We start from the raw sequence: 17,343 nt of genomic DNA on the forward strand, positions 1-17,343 counted from the left end.
ACAGAATCAGGGAAAAGTCAAGAAAAACTCTGGGACAATCAGAGATACCTTTAAAATATTAGTGCCATTAAGATGAAACATTGAGAGAACCAGAGCATATGAATTAATGCACCTTTTCTGAAGTAAAAGAAGTGTCTAACTCTTAATTATTGTCATTATTCATTAAGTGTAATTCACCACCTTTCTGCCCAAAGTCAGTAGTTTTAGGAGGGATTCAGAGGCACAGAGATAAAATTTGTGTCAAAATCAAGGAAGTCCCTGAAAATTAGGGACAGTTGAGAGGTATGGCCTCTGCCCTAAACATATATGACAGTATTTGTCCTGCTGTGATACTGTGTGGGGTTGTGAAGTGATGGTGTAACATTATTTTCTGCTAGAATGACTGCTTCTCTTATCACAGTCATATAATGTAATCCCAAAACAACTGTTGGTCAACATCCACAGAACAAGTTGTGTGGTATTGCATTCCTAATTTTCCTTTACATTCACTCATTCTGATGCATGATATAATTATTTAAGCACCAACTTAGTGTTACTTCATGTTGTGCAGTGTGTACAAGGTCTGGGGTTTGAGACTTACAGAGGTGTTTTATTTAGTTCCTGAGCAGAACAAGGGCCCTCACATACAGAGTGACTAAGGCACTTTTAAGCAGTTGCAAGCAGGTTCGCGCAATGCTGTGCATTGCTTAGCTAAGCGCAAACAAGCGCAATCCCATGCAAACCCGCTAACTCCTGCTTAATAGTGCTGACTCCCGCTCACCCCTGCGCTAATTTCTTTGAAAGAAAAGAAAAATGGGGAAATAGGAAAGTGGTGAAAAAGGGGCACAAAGAGGGAAAGACAGTATGGAAAATAGCTCGGGATGTGCAGGACAGGTGTAGGGAAGGCCCATAGCTGTCCATTTCTACAACAGCAACAGCTGTGCATATGCAATAAATTTGGAGATAGATATGAACCCTTCAACCCCTGAGAGAGGGGTGAGGACAACAAAGTATATTGTAATGCCAATTAACATTTCATGTGTCAAGTGGACACGTGTGCAAAATGGGCAGCTATGTATGGGGCGTAATGGTTTTTTTTGGGAGAAGATTGCTCTTTTTTTCAGGTGAGAGTGGAATGTGGGGTAGGGGAAGTAGGTATATTTGGGGAGGTACGTCAGGGAGGTAAACAGACAAGAAAAACAAGATGCATACAGGGGCGGTGTATGACAAATGTGGTGGGTGAACACCTTTGACAGGGAGGGATATTTGGAAATCGCAAGCCCATGAGCCCCCAGATGGAAACAGTGTGACTGAGGTCAGCACCCATGGACAGTCACCACTGCACCTTCACGGCCCAGAAGGTGGCTGTGCTTGGGGCTGTGTAGGAGGGGTAGGCTCACCCACAAGTTGTGCCACTCAGGCCTCAAGCTGGCGTAGAGGTTCTGCAACAGAACGTTCAATCTCTCTATGCACCACAGCCCGGACCCTACGAAGGGTGATCAGTGCCTCTCAGCCCACGCTTGCATGGGGGGCCAAGCCCCATCCCCTGCAGCACTTCCACCCAAAGGTGGCACAGGGCCAACAGAGGAGGAGGCCCCAGGCTTGGCACCGGATCTGCAGGTGCCATGGCCAGGTGGGACGGCTGGGACAGGCCTTCTCATACAAACTATATTTTGAAGAGTTTAGTAAAGATATGGGTTAGTAACAGATCATTATATATATGAGCTGTATCTTACATACAAACTGTCCAAGATGTAGATGTTACTGCAACATATTTTGAGAGTTGCTCACACACACTACTGCTAAGATGGTACACTGACAGCTCTACTTTCATATAATTATCTAGATATGCTCAGGTGAAAGTATCAGTTATATGTTAACAGCTCCCTACATTTCTGGCAGCACACTGACATTTCTGGGGAACACAATACCAAGCTACTCATGTGCCAGATTAACCTGTACATGCTGGCCATGAACCAACAGTTGAGGGTTGTACATATGCATACAAGCTACTGGCACTCCCTTCATCCACGTTATATGGGCCTACCCAAGTGTGGGTAGACACTGCTTAATACAACACTACTATTTGTAGAATGCAACAGTACAACAACATATCAAAGAAAATGACACAGACACACTCCATGAACCATATATTTATTAAAGGATTATTACACCTTTATTTATTGGGTTAAAAGACTTTTTGAAGGCTCTCTCATTTATTTTATATAAAAGTACATGCAGAATAATTACTAATCTGCCTCATGGTGCAGCCTTTGCAGCATATCTTCATGGGCTTGCAGGTTCATAGCCCAGTCACCTGCAGCTGTGAAGTAAATGCAGTGATATTGAGACATACCTATCCATAGTATAGACAAGCATAGCAATTCTCAACTACTTAATACAATGACTACTTACTCAGCACTGGGGCATTAGGCATCGTACAGGATTCCTGAATCCACCGGTCCAGTTCATCCCCCTACATTGCTTCAGGTCAGAATAATGGTGCCTGACCTGCTCACCAGTCCGAGGAACACCAGTGGCACTGGTGAGATCATGGGCAAGACTGTTCTAGGCCTCCGTTTTATATTGGGTACCCTGGTACTGGCCCTGCAGGAGTCTTTCCTTATGTTTGTGTATGAGGAGCCAAACCATAATTTTGGACTCCTGGATGCCCCAGTGTTGCACTCTAAATTGAGTGCCTTCACCAACACCAGCCATGTTGACTGCAGATGGAAGCTACAACCAGATATAGCAAATATTCCCATCTGTGGAGCTTAAATATGCCTTATTTCCTGCACTTATTTGTGATTGGCCAGTTTTGGAAAAACTCAGCTGTAGGCACACCTGCTTAGCTGATGTTGGCAATGTTTAAAATTCCTTTGATAGATATGTGTCTGTTGAAAGTGCATGCTTGTGAAATGCTGTCATGGCTTAGTGGTTAAGTACTGTGACTATAGTACACAGTATCCTGAGTTTGAGTCCTGTCACTGCTTTTTATTTTCCTGCTGGGCAGTCCTGACTGGTTAAGGAACAGTAAAGCAGGTGTGAGCGTATTTACCCGACTTTGCTCAACTTTGCCCAACTTTGCCTGACTTTGCCCAACGTTGCTCAACGTTGCTCAACATTGCTCGATGTTGCTCAACATTGCTCAACATTGCCTGACGCTGCCCGATGTTGTGCTAGTTAGCGCGGTGCGCAGCTACACGCAAAGACGTTGCACTGGTTAGTGCGGTGCACAGCTACACGCAATTGTATTTAAATATGCTCAATACTGGTAAAATGTGCTTAGCAGTGCTTTATATTGCCTAAAATAGGGTACTCATGCCTCAGAATGCATAGTTGTGGAAATTGAAAAAGGGTAATTGTGAGGTGGAGTTCAGGGATGAGTTAAGGCAGGCACTGAGTGGCAGTGAAGAGTTACCAAATAGCTGGGTAACTACAGCAGAGCTAGTAATGGAGACGGCTAGAAAGGTGCTTTGTATCACATCTGGACAGAGGAAGGACGACAAGGAGACATGGTGGTGGAATGAGGAAGTACAGGAGAGTATACAGAGAAAGAGGTTGGCAAAGAAGAAGTGGGATTGTCAGAGAAATTAAGAAAATAGACAGGAGTATAAGGAGATGAGGTGCATGGCAAAGAGAGAAGTGGCGAAGGCCAAGGATAAGGCATATGAAGAGTTGTATGAAAGGTTGGACACTAAGGAGGGAGAAAAGGACCTGTACAGATTGGCTAGACAGAGGGGCCAAGCTAGGAAAGATGTGCAGCAGGTAAAGGTGATAAAGGATAATGAGGGAAACATACTCAGAAGCGAGGAGAGTGTGTTGAGGAGATGGAAAGTGTACTTTGAGGGGTTAATGAATGAAGAGAATGAGAGGGAGAGAAGGTTGGATGATGTAGGGATAGTAAATCATGAAGTACAATGGATTAGCAAGGAGGAAGTAAGGATAGCTATGAAGAGAATGAAGAATGGAAAGGCTATTGGCCCAGATGACATACCTGTGGAAGCAAGGAGGTGTTTAGGCGAAATGGCAGTGGAGTTTTTAACCAGATTGTTTAATGAAATCTTGGAAAGTGAGAGGATGCCTGAGGAATGGAGAAAAAGTGTTTTGGTACCGATTTTTAAAAATAAGGGTAATGTGCAGAGCTGTAGTAACTACAGAGGGATAAAATTGATCAGTCACAGCATGAAGTTATGGGAAAGAGTAGTGGAAGCAAGGTTAAGAAGGGACATGATGATTAGTGATCAGCAGTATGGTTTCATGCCAGGAAAGAGCACTACAGATGAGATCTTTGCTTTGAGAGTGTTGTTGGAGAAGTACAGAGAATTTCGGAAGGAGTTGCATTGTGTTTTTGTAGACTTAGAGAAAGCATATGACAGGGTGCCTAGAGAGGAGTTGTGGTATTGTATGAGGAAATCAGGAGTGTCAGAAAAGTATGTAAGAGTGGTACAGGATATGTACGAGGGTAGTGTGACAGCGGTGAGGTCTGCGGTGGGAGTGACGGATGCATTTAAGGTGGAGGTGGGGTTACATCAAGGATCAGCTCTGAGCCCTTTTTTATTTGCAATGGTAATGGACAGGTTGACAGACAAGATCAGACAGGAGTCCCCGTGGACTATGATGTTTACAGATGACATTGTGATCTGTAGTGAGAATAGGGAACAGGTGGAGGAGACTCTGGAGAGATGGAAATATGCTCTAGAGAGAAGAGGAATGAAGGTCAGCAGGACTAAGACAGAATATATGTGTGTGAATGAGAGGGAGGATAGAGGAATGGTGAGGATGCAAGGAGTAGAGGTGGCGAAGGTGGATGAGTTTAAATACTTGGGGTCAATAGTTCAGAGTAACGGTGAGTGTGGAAGAGAGGTGAAGAAGAAGAGAGTACAGTTAGGATGGAGTGGGTGGAGAAGGGTGTCAGGAGTGATTTGTAACAGACGAGTACCTGTAAGAGTGAAAGGGAAGGTCTACAAGAGGGTAGTGAGACCCGCTATGTTACATGGGTTGGAGACAGTGGCATTGACAAAAAAGCAGGAGTTTGAGCTGGATGTGGCAGAATTAAAGATGTTAAGATTTGCACTGAGTGTGACGAGGGTGGACAGGATTAGGAATAAGTATATTACAGGGTCAGCCCAGGTTGGAAGGTTTGGAGACAAAGCCAGAGAGGCACTATTACGTTGGTTTGGACATGTGCTGAGGAGGGATGCTGAGTATATTGGGAAAAAGATGCAAAGGTTGAAGCTACCATGTAACAGGAAAAGAGGAAGGCCTAAGATAAGGTTTATGGATGTGGTGAGAGAGGACATGCAGGTGGTTGGTGTGACAGAGCAAGATGCAGAGGACAGGAAGAAATGGAAACAGGTGATCTGCTGTGGCGACCCCTAATGGGAACAGCCGAAAGAAGATGATGATATATATATATATATATATATATATATATATATATATATATAGATAGATAGATATAAATATATATATATATATATATATATATATATATATATATATATATATATATATACATATATATATATATATATATATATATATATATATATATATATATATATATAAATAATTTGTTCACTACTACATTTAACATTTCAATGCTTTTTATAAAACTTATACATAAAAAATGTTAGGAAATATTTTTGTATACAGATTTCCCACAGAAATTGGAATGTGCAATAGTGGAACTTGAGCCGGGAATGCCTCCTCTTTGTGTGAAGGCTCTAACCATGACGCTATCGCTTTGTTGCTTAATTTGCATATATTTTTCTTATTATCCACTTCTGGTGTCTAAGCTGCTAACTGTAGCTAAGCAATGGCAAACCCGTGCAAACCCGCGCAACTACGGGCAGCTATATTGGAAGAAAAAAAAATTCTTTTCGATTTTTTATTTTGTAAGTTGTTAAACATGTGAGGGAGTGTAGTGTTACATTGTACACATGTGAGCGGACTCACTCATGTAACTGGAAGTTGCGGCATTTCTTCATTGCAGGGGCATGGATTTTTGGACTGCTCAGCAGTCTGACACGCCCCCTACACTCATCCACACTCCCTGTAAGCTTTAGAGTTGAGGCAGTGCTCCCTCATTAATATGCATGGTGTGCTGCCATCATACTCTTACACTGGCGCTTCCATGTAAGATGTATCTAGTCTCACATGGAAGATTAGTAAGTCCGGGGGACTATGTTGATCCCAATGGCTATTTTTTCTGGCTTAACCAAGCAATCACAAATAAAGAATCAAGGTTAAAATATTTGCAAAACAAACATTCTAATTGAAGTGCTGTTTATTGATACATGATATATAAGTACAACTGTTTAACACAGCATAAAATTATTTATAAAATGTTTACTATTCCAAGTGAGAAACAGAATGGAAAAGAATAGGTGAAAGCAGAAAACAGTATGGAGGAAAGGATTAAGTACTATAGCTGTATAATTCAGGAAATATGTTCAGATGTTTAGGTATGAAAGAAAGTGTTACTCAGGAAGTGCTAATGTTGTTTTGCTCTTGTTAAAGCAGTTGAATAGGATTTTTTTTAGTTGTGGGCAGACTGAGGTTCGGGGAAAGTGAGTCCAAATGTTTTGTGGCAAGAATTGAAAATCAGTTATTAATCTGTTTATATGTTAATTATCCAAGAAGTAGGATAGAGCTTTGTTGAATAGGTAGCCATTTAGATTTGGCCAGAACAGATGACATTGTGGGATTTTGAACACACATCAATTGATGATTTACATTATAGGATATGTGCCTCTATGGTATTTTCTTTGAGTTGGCTGCATTGCAAAAGCATTTGGGGTGACTCTTCAAATGACTGTTATCACATGAAATATCTGAAAAAATCAAAGCTCTGTGTGTGTCTGTGGGTGTGGGTATGAGTGTGCGTGTGTGGTTGTGTGGGTGGGTGTGTCTGTGTGTTTTCAATATAATACAGAGTTACTGAATGTTACTTTACTTACAGAAAGGTTGCAGTGACGATTAGAATAAATGGTGAGCCTAAAAGTATAGATTTCTGATTGGAATGCATAATGTGCATGCATAAAAAAAAAATGAAAAAATCTAGAGGCAACAGTGACCTAAAGGAGAACAATGCAAATGATATATAAATAAAGGTGAAGTCCAGGAGAGAAAGCTTTAAAGTAGTGCACATAGGCCTGTGAAACTTTACACATGTAAGAAGTCTATTATCAAAAGATGAAAGTACTGCATTATAATATGGTGTGTGCATCCAGTGAATGTTGCTTTTGTTAATGTTTATAAATATAAAAGAATGAGGTCTGTTTTACTGGAAATAACGTTACAAAAACTGACCAAGGATGTAGATTTATATAAGAGCTTTAAGGAAAGGTGGTTGGAGTTTATTAGCAGTTACTGAAGGATCTATACATGGGATCAGGAATGGGCAGCAGTAACTCAGTGACATAGTAAAACACAAACAGGAAAGCAGATTATAGTACTAGTATCTGCTGCATGGTCAACTCACACTGAGCAGAGTGAAGGCTCACACACTCATATACAGTTCTTTACTTATGTACATATACACAGGTATGTATGTATGTATGCGCGCATACACTTATGGTATTTGTTAACAGGGTTAGTATACCGGATATTTGATTATATTCAGACTTGATCCAACTCAAATGCAATTAACAAGAAAGGAAAGGAAAGGAAAGTGAGAAAGCAATAATTATTTCAAATTGCACGTAAAGTATACTTTGTATCATCATATCACAAAAAAATAGGGGTACAGAATGGAATTAGTTAACAACCTTGCAAACAATCACCGATACTGAGTCCAAAATGGTAAATGATTTAACAGGCCTCCTACGGTCTGGACATGGTGTTAAACTTAAGTAATATGATCTCAGAGAATACATTAACTGCAGAGGTAATTCTGCATGGTGCTGCAGTCCAGATCTATTGCACACACAGCCAGTGTTAAGATAGGTGGGTACAAAAGGTAAATATTTCCACAGTCACATGTCTAGCATACACAATAAGGTAGTGTGTTCCTCAAGAATGATATAAGATTCAGACATCAAAAGCAATCACACTAGTCATGGTCACCTTTCTGCAGAATAAACTGTGCTAATCAATCATCATGATGCCAGATGGCAGAATCTTACTGACCACAGGTGTAATACCAAAGTTATTTTTTTCCACACATTATCAGATCCAAACTTTATATCTTTAGAAAAACTTCCACTTAATTGTACACATCAATCACAAGTTTATAGAACTGCATCTGTATGATAAGATGGCACCTTCTTTAAATTCATGTGTTTCCTTAACTCTTTGTTAATCCGGTAGGTGAAATTATTCCTGCTGCTCAGTTTCAGTCATGATGTAGTGCATAAGGACAAAGACAAATGCAGTCTGCATGCATAGTTCCGAATAGCCAGTCAATTAGTATGTTTGATTGGTGGTAAGAGACAGATATACTTGGTGAACACTAACACAGACTTGACAAAACACTTAAATGTTATACCACACAGTAATCAGAAGTCAGAACCAAACACCTGACACTGCAGGTGTAAGCTAGTAAAGATAATCAAAGCAGTACTGTGCCACAACATCATTCACATTGGTGCAGGCACTTGCCATTTCTCTGTAAGTTTATGCACGGAAAACATATCAGAAGAGAATGCATGCTTTATCAGAAGAGAATGTGTGCTTTATCATAAGAGACTGGATGCTTTATCAGAAGAGAATGCGTGCTTTATCAGAAGAGAATGCGTGCTTTATCAGAAGAGAATGCATGCTTTATCAAAAGAGAATGCATGCTTTATCAGAAGAGAATACATGCTTTATCAGAAGAGAATGTGTGCTTTATCAAAAGAGAATGCGTGCTTTATCAGAAGAGAATGCGTGCTTTATCAAAAGAGAATGCGTGCTTTATCAGAAGAGAATGCGTGCTTTATCAAAAGAAGAGAATGAGTGCTTTATCAGAAGAGAATGCATGCTTTATCAAAAGAGAATGCATGCTTTATCAGAAGAGACTGCATGCTTTATCAGAAGAGAATGCGTACTTTATCAAAAGAGAATGCGTGCTTTATCAGAAGAGAATGCGTGCTTTATCAGAAGAGAATGCGTGCTTTATCAGAAGAGAATGTGTGCTTTATCAAAAGAGAATGCGTGCTTTATCAGAAGAGAATGCGTGCTTTATCAAAAGAAGAGAATGCGTGCTTTATCAGAAGAGAATGCATGCTTTATCAAAAGAGAATGCATGCTTTATCAGAAGAGACTGCATGCTTTATCAGAAGAGAATGCATGCTTTATCAAAAGAGAATGCGTGCTTTATCAGAAGAGAATGCGTGCTTTATCAGAAGAGAATGCGTGCTTTATCAAAAGAGAATACATGCTTTATCAGAAGAGAATGCATGCTTTATCAAAAGAGAATGCGTGCTTTATCAGAAGAGAATGCGTGCTTTATCAGAAGAGAACGCGTGCTTTATCAGAAGAGAATGCGTGCTTTATCAAATGAGAATACGTGCTTTATCAAAAGAGAATGCGTGCTTTATCAGAAGAGAATGCGTGCTTTATCAGAAGAGAATGCGTGCTTTATCAAAAGAGAATGCATGCTTTATCAGAAGAGAATGCATGCTATATCAAAAGAGAATGCGTGCTTTATCAGAAGAGAATGCATGCTTTATCAAAAGAGAATGCATGCTTTATCAGAAGAGACTGCATGCTTTATCAAAAGAGAATGCATGCTTTATCAGAAGAGAATGCGTGCTTTATCAGAAGAGAGTGCATGCTTTATCAGAAGAGAATGCTTACTTTATCAGTAGAGAATGCATGCTTTATCAAAAGAGAATGCATGCTTTATCAGAAGGGAATGCGTGCTTTATCAGTAGAGAATGTGTGCTTTATCAGAAGAGAATGCATGCTTTATCAGTAGAGAATTCATGCTTTATCGGAAGAGAATGCATGCTTTATCAAAAGAGAATGCATGCTTTATCAGTAGAGAATGCGTGCTTTATCGGAAGAGAATGCATGCTTTGTGAAGCATAATGAGGGTTTTCACACCAATATGCAGGCAGATGACTCAACTGCCTCCATATTTGTAGGCATAATATAGCATTACACTAAGAAGGGATGTCTAATTTTCTTACCTCATTTTGGAATTTGATCTAATTATCTGTTTGTGTGCCATATCTCACTTAAGAACAAACAAATGGTTTTGCATGTGCATGGTTCTGCATTTGTCAGCAAGATTAAACCATGCTAAGAGCCCTTTTCAAAAACTGGCATATATTCTGTCATCATGCACCTTAACTATATTTATCACCAGGAAAATAATATGGATTACCACATACAGATCATTTTCTCCTTTTCATACTTTGATTTGGATGGTTCTCATCATTACATGCAAATGAGATGGAGGTGGAAACATTGCTGTATTAATTGATTTCATCTTTAGATGTGATTATGATAAAAAAATGTAAAAGGTTGAACATAATTGTACGCTCTGTGCCACTGGGCTGTACTCTGAACTTGTCATGTTGTCACTGAAGTCAGATTCCACCTTCTGTAATTGGAGATGTTCTACTTTTGGACAAAGGTGTGGGGGGTGGCTCAGGGGAAGAGTGCTGACATTTATTTCATCAATTTATTTTTATTGTTCCTGCATTTATTGCTACTGCACCTTGGATTAAGACTGATGCCTTATTGCTAAAGGGCATTTTGTTATTTCATTTTTAAGCTACACGTGGATAACAACCAAGTCCGTATTGTTTAAATGGATTCACTGTGGTTTCAGGATATATATGCTTTCAAGATGTGGAATAAACAAATTACGCTAATTTTTATTATTTTAGTCTGTTGTCAAGGTGTGAACAATTCAGGAGGCTTCCACTTTAAAGGGTTTTTTGCATTCTGAAGAACAGAGTACAGATAAACATGCATAAATGTGTATTATATATATGTGTGTGTGTGTGTGTGTGTGTGTGTGTGTGTGTGTGTGTGTGTGTGTGTGTGTGTGTGTGTGTGTGTGTGTGTGTGTATGTCTGTGTGCAATAAGATAGGAAAGTGTATATTGTATTGCTATTACTGCAATCCAGGATAGGTTGAGAGGCACTCATCCTTTAAGCTCAAGCCTTACAAGCCCCTCGTTCTTACTTTTCAACTTCTCAATTTGGCTAGTCATTTTACAGTTTTGCTTCTTTAAATCATATTTCAGCTTATCCTTTTTTTTCGCTGCAGTTACTACATTTCTTCACAAAAAACTTCACTTCCCTTCTCAAAATTTTCCTTTGTATGACTAGCTTTACCACTCTCTTGCTCTTTGTAACTCTAGCTGACTGCTGAATGTCTTTTTATCAGATAGGATGAAAACTAAATCACTTCCTACACCAGATCTGCTCACAATACATTACATGCCAAGCTCACTAGAAATGCCCTCACCTTTTCCTTACTTCAAGGAATAGCATTCACCATATTTCTGTGAATTTCACTTCCAGAGAAAAGTGTACATGGTTTAAGCCTCTACCATTTTGCAGATCTCTTAACACTTAATTATTACATGCTTTTTCTGAATACCTCTCTGAACTAGACACTTTGTTTATAAGGGATATCCACTGTGGGGTACATTAAAAAAAGTACAAACAGCACAATAAATAGCATTAATGTACAGCTTAATGTCAGTGTGTTAGCAAATTTGTGCAGGATGCAATTATGAGTTATAAACTGATTAGGCTATTTGAAATCACCACGGTTTATATGAGTCAAAGACATGCAATATAAAAGCTATACATAAGGTATATGAAGAACACTGACTAAATGAATAAAACATGCAAGGATAATGCAATGTACATAACAATGATTGCAGTTATTAATACAGCCCGAACCTGAAACAGCAGTTTTCATCTACTGTATATATAGTTGCTGGGAGAACTATTTGCAAAAGTTAGAGTTTCAGCCATTTCATAGCCTGTATGCTTACTAATGGGTAGGAAAAGGGTTGTGAAACCTCATTCCACTATCATACAGGAAAAATTCTGCAGAAAAAAAATATTTCTAAGTCTCGTTTGCTGATACTAACAGCTCTGGCTATTGTAGAAATCATTTTCTGTTCTGTCTTATGCTGCCCGACTGAAAGAACTCCAGTTATATTCAGTTGCTTACCGCTTGCTCAGAGGTGACCTATGCCTGACATACAAGGCCATGTCAAACCCAGATTTGATGAACATGCTTCATCTCAAAAATCTAGATGGAGACTTAAACCTCGACCACGGTTATTAATAGGGCGTGCTGGAGGGATAGATTCATCACCCAAAGACTCCTATGCTGTGGAACAAAATCCCGGTTTATGTGAGGCAGAGCACTGGCCTTGTTCAAGAGGAATCTTGACCAATGGATGGGAGATCGCCCCAGGGTTACTTCAGTGTCACTGCTTGACAGAGGCACAGCAAAATAATGGGCATAGTTTCTCCAAACTAAAGCTAGGCTTATAAATGCCCTCGGGCAGATAGCCTAGTTTGAACCTATGAACCTATGAACCTAGATAGACATCAGCTTGAAATTAATGCATCTTAGCTCTGTTATAGTCATAGGTTCATAGGTAGGTACTAGGCTATTGGCCCTAGGGCCTATATAAGCCTAGCCAAAATGAACCCTGGCTTTTGCAACCCAAGAAAATTATTTTCCTGTGCCACTGTCGAGCAGAGCCACAGAAGTCATCCCCGGGGTGAATTTCCTATCTCCCATCCAATTATCAAGATTTTTCTTGAAGAGTGCCAATGAAGAGCTTTGTTTGATATAGATAAGTAGTTTGTTCCAGAGTATGGAAAGTCTCTGGGACAGGAATCTATCCCTCCAGCATGTTCTTTTCATTGTGGTGACAAGGTTTAGGTCCCTAGAGCGTGTAGGTCAGAGGGATTTCTTTAAGTGGAGCATGTCCAAAAGCTCTGGGTTTGACATAGCTTTGTATGTTGGGCAGAGATCACCTCTGAGTAGGCAATATGCTACGAAGTAAAGCTGCAGTTTTTTGAGATGGTCTGCGTAGGGCATCTGTTTAAGGCTGGTAATCCTCTTTGTGAGGTATTTCTGCGGCTTTTCCAGTTGTTGTAGATGTCTTGTGAGGTACATACCAAAAGGGGTGTTGTACTCTATAATGGGTCAAATGAGTGATGAGTAGAGGGGGAACAATTACCTCTTTTTTCCTGGACAAGAAATCTTTTGTGATGAGGTGTGCCACGTAGAAGGATTTCTTGACTACTGTGGTGATGTGATTATCAAAGGAGAGACTATTGTTCACCTGTGTCCCAAAGTCTCTTATCACACTTTCAGTGTTAAGTAGACTACCACCTATGTGGTAGTTCAAGAGACGGAGTTTTTACCAAAAGGGATGACAATGCACTTTTTACCATTGAGCTTGAGGCCATGGCTTTGACACCAGGCATCTGTCTCAGCGAGGCCCTTTTGTAGGATGTCCACATCTTTTGGAGTTTTGATTATGGCTCCTAGTTTGCAGTCATCTATGAACTTCATTAGCCAAAGAACTTCTGTGTTAGCCTGTACTTCAGAGAAGTATATAAAAAGCAGGAGAGGACCCAGGACTGAACCCTGTGGTACTCCATTTGTCACTGGTTTGAAGCTGAATTTGGAGTCTGCTACTTGCACAGTGTGGGTTCTGTCAGAGAGCCAGTTGGCAACCCATCTTGTGACATAGGGATTTATATCTAGTTTAGTGAGTTTATCTATAATTCCATAGTGGGGGATGGTGTTGAATGCCTTGGTGAGATCTAGATAGGCTGTGTGAACCACCTTACCCTTATCTACGACTTTGGTGATCGCTTCAAAGAAGTCAATCAGGTTTAGGAGACATGATCTGCCTTTTACAAACCTGAACTGGGTGGGGTCCAGAGTTTGGAGATTACTAATGTCATTGTTTATAAGTTCCATGATGATACATTCCATAGCCTTGCAGACCATGCTCATCAGACTAATGGTGTGGTAGTTTCCAGGGTCCGTGGTGGCTTTCCCTTTGGGGAGTGGGATAACCGTCACTGTGTGCCATTCAGTGGGCACATAGCCTGAGGTGAGGCTATGACTGAACATGGTACTTAGTAATTAGTACTGTTAGCCGTCTTTCAAGTATCGCCCATTAGTACTGTTCTTGTTGTTGTTTTTACAAGTTTGTTTTAGCCTCTAATTTGCTTGAACATGGTACTTAGGTGGGGTGCCAGTTCGTTCTGTAGTTCATGTAGAATGCAGCCTGGGATGTTGTCAGGTCCCATGGATGCTGTGTTCTTGGCTTTGGAGAGTGTGTTTTTTACCTGTGCAGTCGTGATTACAGGAACTTTGCATTCTTCCGGTATAGAGATGGGCCCTTAGGGGATGAGAGGGGGGTAAAGTTAGCACTGAATCTATCTGCCAAGATGTTGGCAATATCAGTTGGTTCTGTATATTTAGTGCCATTGTGCTGTAATTCAGAGCAGATCTGAGTGTTGCCATTGAGATTATTGACACAGCTATAGAATGCATTGTGGTTGTCTTTAGAGTCAGTGGTGATTTTGTTTTCGTAACTTACTTTGGAGGATTTTATTAGGGATCTCAGCTTCTTACTGAGGCTGACCAGGGAGTTCCTCCAATCATGGCATTTTACTCCTTTTTGCAACAGTTTTGTTCTTCTCTTGTAGAGTTTGTTTATGGCAGGGGACCGTCAGATTGGCTTTCTTTTTTTGAAGGATAGCATCTTGGTTCTGTTAGGGATTGCACGATCCATGCACTCGTGTAAGTGCTTATAAAGTGCATCTGTGTAGGATTCAGCAGTCATACCTGTATTGTCCATCAGCATGGGTGTTGTGAAGTTTGCCACTTCTGTTTTAAGAAGCATGAAGTTGGCTTTTATGGTGGTTTCCCTAATGGGGGTTGGGGGAGGGATGTGGATGTCTAGGATGATTAGCTTGTGGTAGGATCTGACCAACAAGGAATTGACCTCTGGTGTGGAGCACCGATTGCCCATGTTGGTAATGACCAGGTCTAGGATATTGCTGCCCCTGGTGGAGGTGTGGTTAATTTGATAAAAGGCATTGGAATTTATGAATTCCAGAAAAAGTTGAGCACAAGAGTTGGTACATGAGTAGTAGTTTTCGCAGTTAATGGTGGGGTAGTTGAAATTGGGCATTATTAGGGTGTTAGTTTGTACCCTAATATTTTCCAGTGTATCAAGAAATGAGGAGTGGGAATCCTGGGGCATGGTGGGGGATCTGTAGCAAGCAACAATTTGGATTGTGGTCTTGCCCAGAGTTAGTTGCACTTGGATAATCTCGGATACATTATGCTGAGCAACTAGCCTGAAGGTGTGGATATCCTTTATGAATATGGACACGCCTCTGCCTTTAGTGTTTCGGTCCAGGTTAGGTGGCCGAAAGGTGTGGTATGAATTATAGCCTAGGAATGCAGGGGTGCTCTCTGGAGCCTTGAACCAGGTCTCTGTCACTGCACAGATGTCGATGTTCTCCATTTTAAGGAGTGCCTCGAGTGAGTGCATTTTGAGGTTTAGACTTCTAGCATTGAGTAGCAATACCCTCAGATTTTGCTTGCTTGTACCTGTTACGGTGGTTAATTTGTCATTTGAACCTTGCCTAAAAAAGGCACTATAGAGGTGGCTAGAGGTTTAGCCAGTATCCGGAATCCCAGAGGCGACAGGAGCAGGCCATCTCTGGCAAAGCAATGTGGTTTGTCGATCATGTCATCCCAGGCATACTGGATCCTCTTAGAATGACACCAGAAGCTTAGACAATTGTTGAGGTCAATCATTTTGTCCTTGTACTGTAGTATCATTCTGGGTGATGGCAGGATGCTACTCAGGGCTAGGGTCATACCTCACTGAGCTACAAAATCAGACAGCTCCTTCATGTCCCTTTTCATGTAGTCCGGGGAGATACGTCTCAGGTCATTCACACCAACGTGGACAATGACAGAGTCATATTTGTACTTGTTGTGGAGTGACCTGAGTGCATGCATTATGTGACACATCCTGGCACCTAACAGGCAGCTGACAGTAACTTTCTCCTTGTTTAGCCTGGTGAGTGGAACATCAGTATGCCTAACTATAGAGTCACCTATGCCAAGAGTGTTGGGTACGTTTTATGCCTTATAGGCTGTGGTTATGTGGCACACTACGTTTGTGGGCTATGTGTCATTTGGGTTGTGTTGGGGGGGTGGAGGTTGCTTGTGTTTCTGCTTTGGATGTCCCTGTTGCTTGGACAGGTTTTTACTGAGAGCCTCCGTGAATGCAGGTGTGTGTTTTGTATTTCTATGTGTGTGTTTTGGTGGTGTAGGTTTTGAGGGACTATGTGATGAGTGTGGTGTGGTGCAAGTGTTTAGCTTCTCCTCTTGACTGTCTATTCCAGTCTTGGGTGGAGAGAGCTTTGCTTCCAGTTTGGCTATATAAGTGCATCTCCCACAGGTTGTAGTGTTGGGTGGTAGGAGGAGAGGGTTGTCTGTGTACATGAGGCAATTGCTGCATTGCCCCAAGATGCCCAGATTCATCAGGTAGACAGCAGAAAACCTTGAACCAGAACAACTAATACTCAGCAGAAAGACAAAGCACAGCGTATCAGTACAAGTGGTTTGAAGATGAAATGAATGCCACGATGATATAATGTCTCTAAAACTCTTCGTAAATCCACAAAATTCCAAGGCCAATGAACGCTCCAAATACAATGTTTATTACAAAACAATAGAACAACCTTAACCTCTGACTTCTTCAGAACACAAGTTGTACAATGACAGAAGCCGCTTAAATACTACCCACAATTGTTTAATTAATTGATTAATACAACAACAATTAAAACCCAAATTGCATAATCACTAGTAAGTGACCTTACCATCCTATGTTTATAAAGTACACATTTGAGCCTATATGCCAATGTACTGTTGATGTGCATCAATTCTAAATGTATACATAATATAAAGTGACATAATGTATAATTTATAAACAAATGATTTAAAAATTATAACATCAATAATAAATATAGATAAATTAATATGATATAAAATATTGTGTAATATGACCACTCACTAATTAACTCCACAATATTTAAATTATATTTTGTATTTTATATTTTATACTGTGTTCTATGTGTGTATGTATATAACTATAAAAACTAGTGAATACATTAATCATGAATACTAATTGTCATAAACATAATAATAAATACATATAATTAAATAAAAATGGATATACAACCTAACAATCATAAACACATTCACTGAGTATAGACAGCAGAAAACACTGGGAGCTGACCCTTAGACATGCCTGGATAGGTGTTTATTTGTTAAGTACTAGAAACTGTTTTCCTCTAGAGAGGTGAGGAAAGTTGAGTGCTGTAGTAATTTGTAGCTTAT

This window comes from Protopterus annectens, chromosome 1.part2 (assembly GCF_019279795.1).
Source record: "Protopterus annectens isolate FY-2018-M chromosome 1.part2, PAN1.0, whole genome shotgun sequence".
NCBI lineage: Eukaryota > Metazoa > Chordata > Ceratodontiformes > Protopteridae > Protopterus > Protopterus annectens.